Below are 6,630 nucleotides of genomic sequence, written 5' to 3' on the forward strand. Positions count from 1 at the left end.
TCTTGTTTATTTTCTCGTTCTTCTTGTTTTTTTTTTGCTGCTCTTGTATTGCTGCCATCACATCTGCTAAGCTGTAGTTTGATTTGCTGCTTCTCGTTTCCATTTTTTTTATCCCACTTTCTGACACCAATTTGTTACGTCTCTGTTCGTTAGTTAATTTTCCGTATAATTTATTTACGAAGAAACTTTAGCGATACAAGTCCTTTCTTAAATAAAACTGGTTTATTCTTTCTAAATACAACTTGGCAATACACTTAATTTCCACAGTCGCGCTATAACAAATGCTATAATTCACAACGAACGTATCACGTGCTCGCTCAACAGTACGTCTCTCTCTGTCATCGTTGCCGTCAGTTCTTGGCGGCTTATATATATACCAGACTACCGCATATCTAGTAAAAGCTCGAGACTTCACGAACCTTCGAGAATATGACGTGTTACTAGAGTCACGTGACCCCCGCTGTCGTAACAATATCTTTTTTGATGACTAAGTACCGGAAGAGTGAAAATGCAAGACAAAACTTCAAAATGTGCGACAGAAATTTCCACACTTGGTTAGGCTCTGAGGGCAAAAGTATACCTCAAGACTTGTAAATGATGTCGTAGAATTGTATAAACGAGATCTCGAAGATAACCGAAACAAAATGTGTACAGGAAGAATGATTCACAGATATGAGAATCGATTTGATATTCCTTTTGAAACTCAACTATGAAAAAAATATCTTTGATGGCTAAGTACCGGAAGATTGAAAATGTGTCATGTAAGAAAATAAATGGGATTTCGAGAGAATATTTGGATGCTATCCCACGCTTATTTGTAAAGTACCAAGGTAACGTCAAGCTCATGGGATTGTTGAAGGTTTTCAAAACGCAATGTAGCCTCTGTCGACAATTCAAGATTTCCAAGGGATTAAGGCAAAAGTAACTGTGATGACTGAAAAATCACCGAAACGTTCTCTAGAACATGATACCAGTCAGTAATCCTGCCTTTCTTTGTGCTATACATACAAATTGTAGTATATACTTAGATTTTGGTTATTTCACATACAAATTGTACTATAAATGTGTATGTTTGTATTTTCAGTATTTTTCGTTATTTTTGAAAAGAAAAGCACTGACGATCTTTTCTTAAAACGCCTTAAAATGGCTTTTCCGGAATTACTGGGTTTTGGGCATCATCAGACCTGTACTACTATCTGTTACTCTGGCTCATATAATTGTTCTTAAAGGAACATTCTGAGACAAAGATTATATTGAGATAGAAAATAACGTCATCCCTTAGTCAATTATAAAAAATGTGATTTCACAGATGTTACGTGTTTGGCTAGAAATCATTTATATTTTTTGATAAACAAAACCACAATAGTGGTTCATAATAGGGATCGCAAAGAATTGCACAAAATCCTAGTAGCACGTTTGACACCTTAAATTAAGCAGTAAAGATTCAGTTCAAACAACACTTTAAAATATTCAATATTGACTGCTAAGGCTGTACACATATAAAATGTACAAAAAGTACGCATGTCAGACTTACAATTAAAAAAAAAAACGCTCAAAATGACCCGTTTGTAATTCTTCTTATTCTTGATATTATTCTCTTGCCAGCCTACAACAAAAATGTCTTGGTATATTGCATCCAAACCTTTCGTATAATACTAAATAAGATAGTACGAAGGTTGTACGGGTATTAAAAAGTGGATTTGTTTCTTCTATATTTTACATAAGCTACAAAACATCATAATACTACTATAAATGATGTTATCATTACCCTACGAAGTTATCTTTCTTACATATATATAGCTTAAGGGTAAAATGAGAATTACCAGCCAATAATAGATAAACATCAGATGACTGTAGCGTGTAGGTATTCATTGCTTTTTTTACACTACAATTGGTGTCTTTAGGAAACCAACCTCTATATTGCGTACAAAGGAGTAAAAAAATCAAAACACATAATATTAAATTTTATTAGATACAACTGTAGAATAACTACTTTAAAAGACATGAAGGCATATCTAAGCGATGTTTTAGACGTACATGTTTTATTTGAAAAGGCTGCTTTTCTACTGGTAAAATTTTATACGCACTTAGTGGGGTTCTGTCTTAATCTAGGGCTATATTTGCCCATTGCTATCCATTATATATAGAGAGAATTTAGTTACACAGAAACTATAAATGTTCATATATTCTCAAACAAATCTCCATGACAATCTCCAGCTGCAGCTTAACATTTTACATCTCGAACTAATGCGATCAAATAGTCAATAGCTACAGTAAATCATCATGAATGGTATCACCTAACTACTAGCTATGTTTATTATAACTCCAATGTATAAAGTTAGCTACCATATCAAGAAATCCTTTGCCCATAGTTGAGCATAAAAAAAAGCAAGCTAATAAGATAAATAAAAACTTTGGAATTTAAAAATCTGCAAATAAGGATCGTAAAAAAAGTGCGGAAACAAGGCCGGAAATACTAGAGACATTATTTAGTCAAACTACAAATCCCTATATTGGCTCCACCAAATGTAATTCCAGGTAAGAGCATTAAGCCAAAATAGGGGTTTGTAGTTTGACTAAATAATATCTACAATATCCCCAGCCTTATTTGCTCACTTTTTTACGATCCATATTTGCAGGTTTTTAAATTCTCATTTCTTTTATTTATCTTATGTATATACTGTTTGGTTAAATGCAGCAATTTAATTAATTTACAGTTCAGTGAACCTATCATTTTTATAGAAAAAAATAAGGCAGGTTTTAAATAGTAAAAGCGAAGGTCAGTAGATAATATCTTAACGCAAATAAGATTAAAAAGTTTTTCCTGTGAAACACCCAGTGCGACGACTTGTGCATATTAAACAGTTGATATGAGTGTGTTTCTGTGTAGCTTTTGAGATACGTCGAAACTCATACATTACACAATAATTGCCTGAATGTTGCTCACAGCAACAATCAACCGTTTCTTATGTTTAACTAGCATACAGTCCGTCAAAAATGACGGGGCAAGTACTACCATACCCACCCCATAATATATCCTAAACTCACATTTTATAGCTAAATTTTGCAAAATCGAGCTTGACGAACAAAGAGGAAAAAAAGTGCAGTCGAGGCACTCACACGTCGGTAAATTCCTTTGTGAGCCAATCAAAATTAAGATCATTCATGAAGTGAATTGGTGGTGTATTCATAGAATAATTATTTGTAAAAATCAGTTAGATTAACAATTTCTAATATACAGAAAAGCCAGTGCGTTTTGGTATCTCTACGCTCCAACAATGGCTTCTACGACATGTTACTCACAACAAAAGTATAACCTAATATTGTTGTTAGTCTATCTACGAAATGTATAAAGTGAAATTTATATTCAACAAAACTGGAAAAAATATTTCTTGATTTCTTAATTTAGAATCTCCTTTGAATAAAGAGGTTTGTTTTATATTAAAAACGTCGGTGATATAACAGAAAATAGCTTAATTCAGAAAGGATTTAAGTTTTAAAATGAATCGATATTTTTACTTTCATGATAAATTTTATGCACTTGGCTCTAGGTAAGAGGATCTCACATACGTCTTTACTTTATGCATATTATACCAACACTCACTACACTTATAAGGTTTTACGGCACTTCCCCTCACGGTCCCCTTGTTCCCCGGTCACTAAAATCGTAATGGGCAGACAGTAATCGAACTATCCCATCAGGATAAGTGCATTTTGGCTTTCATGACTCCTCCTAATTCGAGAAATCAAGCGTGACGTGACGTGACACATGCTGACCTTTTTTTTTTTTAATAAGGGTTACATACTACGTTGTTATTCTCTTTTTTTCTTCATCACAAGTAAATCTAACCTTCTTTTATTCCCGTATAAAGCTACTACAACCTAAAGTTTTTAACAAAAACTAATGTTATTGTGTTATAACTATCGTGTTTTGCGTCTTGTTTCGAAGAGCTGTCCTAATGAAGCCCTCAACACTCCAGGCAAATGAAGTCTATAAAATCTGAAACATCCACTATAGGCAAAAACAAACAAACATACACCATTATTAGTTACTCTGTATTAGTGTCTGTAAGGAAATTTTTAAACTGTCATATCACCATTTTCAAAATAGAAAAATTCGGGTATTAGTATTTTAAGCCTGAATGGAGCTTTAATTTATATCACACGTGCTAAACGGTCTGTCACAAATTCCATATTGCCCATCTTATTTGTTTGTATTGAATTGTGTACTACAGAAATGTTATATGTCCGCGAGGATTATTCACATCATGCAATTTAAAAGTTTTAATTTCAGGATAATTTGGATACATTTTTGTCTTAAAATATTCTGTATCATATGTGATACCTGAGAACTGTTATCAATGGCTAATTATTGAACCCTGTATGCGACTCAGTCATGTCTTAGACCCCCGTGGTTCAGGCATAGCAACCAGTCAGTTGTTTCACTGCTTAGACTTATAGTCTTAACGAAATTACTATAATAACGTCACATTTATAAAAACACACATTCTAGCTGATGGTGGAAAGCGTAATCAGTGGTATATCACCGTTCAAACCTTGGACCTTTTCGTCAGCATCCCTGCACACTAATCACCGGGTCAAACCTTGCCTTATATGCAGAAACTTGTTATACTGTTAGATACAAAAAATATACTGCTGTCTTTATGGTGATATTTTTATACAACTCAGATCAGTGGGGGATCCAGAATTTTGAAAACGGGAAGGCGCGATGATTCTGAACGTAAACGAGGAATTTTCGGGACTTCCTGGTAGGGGTTGTATGGATTATTTAGATTTATTATAATGTTTGCTAGATGTTGTTGTAATTGTTTTTTTTTGTTTTCTTAATTTAATATGAAATTTCACTACATTCTTCCCTCCTCAAAGATCCAGTTTTACAATTAATTTGATTTTATTTTCAAAAAGGGGTGCACCCGCCCGGCACCTGTATCCAGCCTGAATCAATAATATTTAAAATAAAAGAGTACTCTTTAGTTATCATGTATTTTCAATGCATTTCAGCTTGTTAACAACTTAAAAAGATAGTTGAAAACGTATTCTCACTAATGGCAATCTTGGATGTCATACGAAATTTTCAACATGGATTTGTAAAATATTTGAATAACTTTTTTTTACGTCTGAGCCAATAAGTTATTAGAAACACAGTGCAAATGAGTTTATGAATCTATATAATTATAGTAGAACTGTCTATTGTATGTCCAAGTAACTACTTCGCAGAGTGTGAATGGATCTGCACGAAATTGGTATGAAGGTTCAATAGGTCCTTGCGGAGGTATATAAACATTTTTAGTTTTCTATTTTTCGTTTTTTACCACTACTGTTTCCCCTTTAGATGGATCTTCACCAAATTTGGTATGGAGATTCATTGGGTCCACGGGAAGATACATATAAATTTTTGGTTTTGCATTTTTTGCGTTTTGCAAGTTTTTAGGGGCGTTTTTGCATTTTTTTACTACTACTTTGCCCCCTGTTGATGGACCTTCACCAAATATGGCATGAAAGTTTGTTGGGTCCATGCGGAGATACATGCGATCTTGCGGTTTCACATTTTGCGTTTTTATGGGCGTTTTTTTACAACTACATATAGGGGAAGCAACTTTTCATGTCCTAAGATAACCTTTCATTAATTATGAATTTGCATAGCTTCCATACAGGGGACAGTAACTCCAGCTAGTAAGTAAATATGATAACAATGTAAAATAATATGAAAATAAAAATAAATGATTAAAATTGTTGTAATATATTGACAACACCTTAATGAAATAACCTACACGGGTATCGTTTTGATAAAATTTGACTTTTTAACGTTTTAGAAAAGTAGGACAATAATTTGAAAAGGTGGTATCATTGTACGGGTTAAAAAAATAATTGTGACAAAAACCATTTTGAGTAAACACTTCTAAGCAAAACACCATGCTCAAAATATGTGCACGCTATATATATAATTTAGGATAATAAAAACATATCAAGTGTTATCGACCACTTCTATAATTAATATACTATACTTAGAGGTTTTTTTCACGTTTTAATGGAAAATGAATTTATATTTTAGTGATGATATTTATACTCTTTTCATGGAAATTTGTATCGCCATATATTTAAACAGTTATAAGCAATAATTTTATTTACACGACGAAATTGTGTATATGCATGAGTTCTTTTCAAGAGTAAGGCAAGACAGCAATTTATGCTCACAAAAATTTTCAGTTAGTTTCAGCATCATACTTTAACATTAAGCACGTTTTAATTTTGCATTATAGAGAAGAAAGCAATGAAAGTGTGTGTAAGTATTTTTATATCAACAAGAGGGAATCCTCAACGGCTGCGGCACTTGAAATTCTTTTAGGCAGGATTAGAGTAAATTTATCTATGAGACCTTGGACGTGGTCAAATACATCAATCAAAAAATTTTGACCTCCTGAGTCGTAAACTGTAATTAGATCTCTAATCGGTCATGAGATGACGGAGCTATAAGCTAAAAGTCTGTACTTCAAAAACTCGGAGCTTCTCCATCAGCCGCTATGCCGCGGCCAAAAATCAGAGGCTAAGCGCTGGCACTATGTCATATGGGCCTTCCCATGGAGAAGACAACATAGGAGACTTCACTTT

The sequence above is a fragment of the Limulus polyphemus genome, unplaced genomic scaffold (genome assembly GCF_000517525.1).
Source record: "Limulus polyphemus unplaced genomic scaffold, Limulus_polyphemus-2.1.2 Scaffold1244, whole genome shotgun sequence".
Classification (NCBI taxonomy): Eukaryota; Metazoa; Arthropoda; class Merostomata; order Xiphosura; family Limulidae; genus Limulus; species Limulus polyphemus.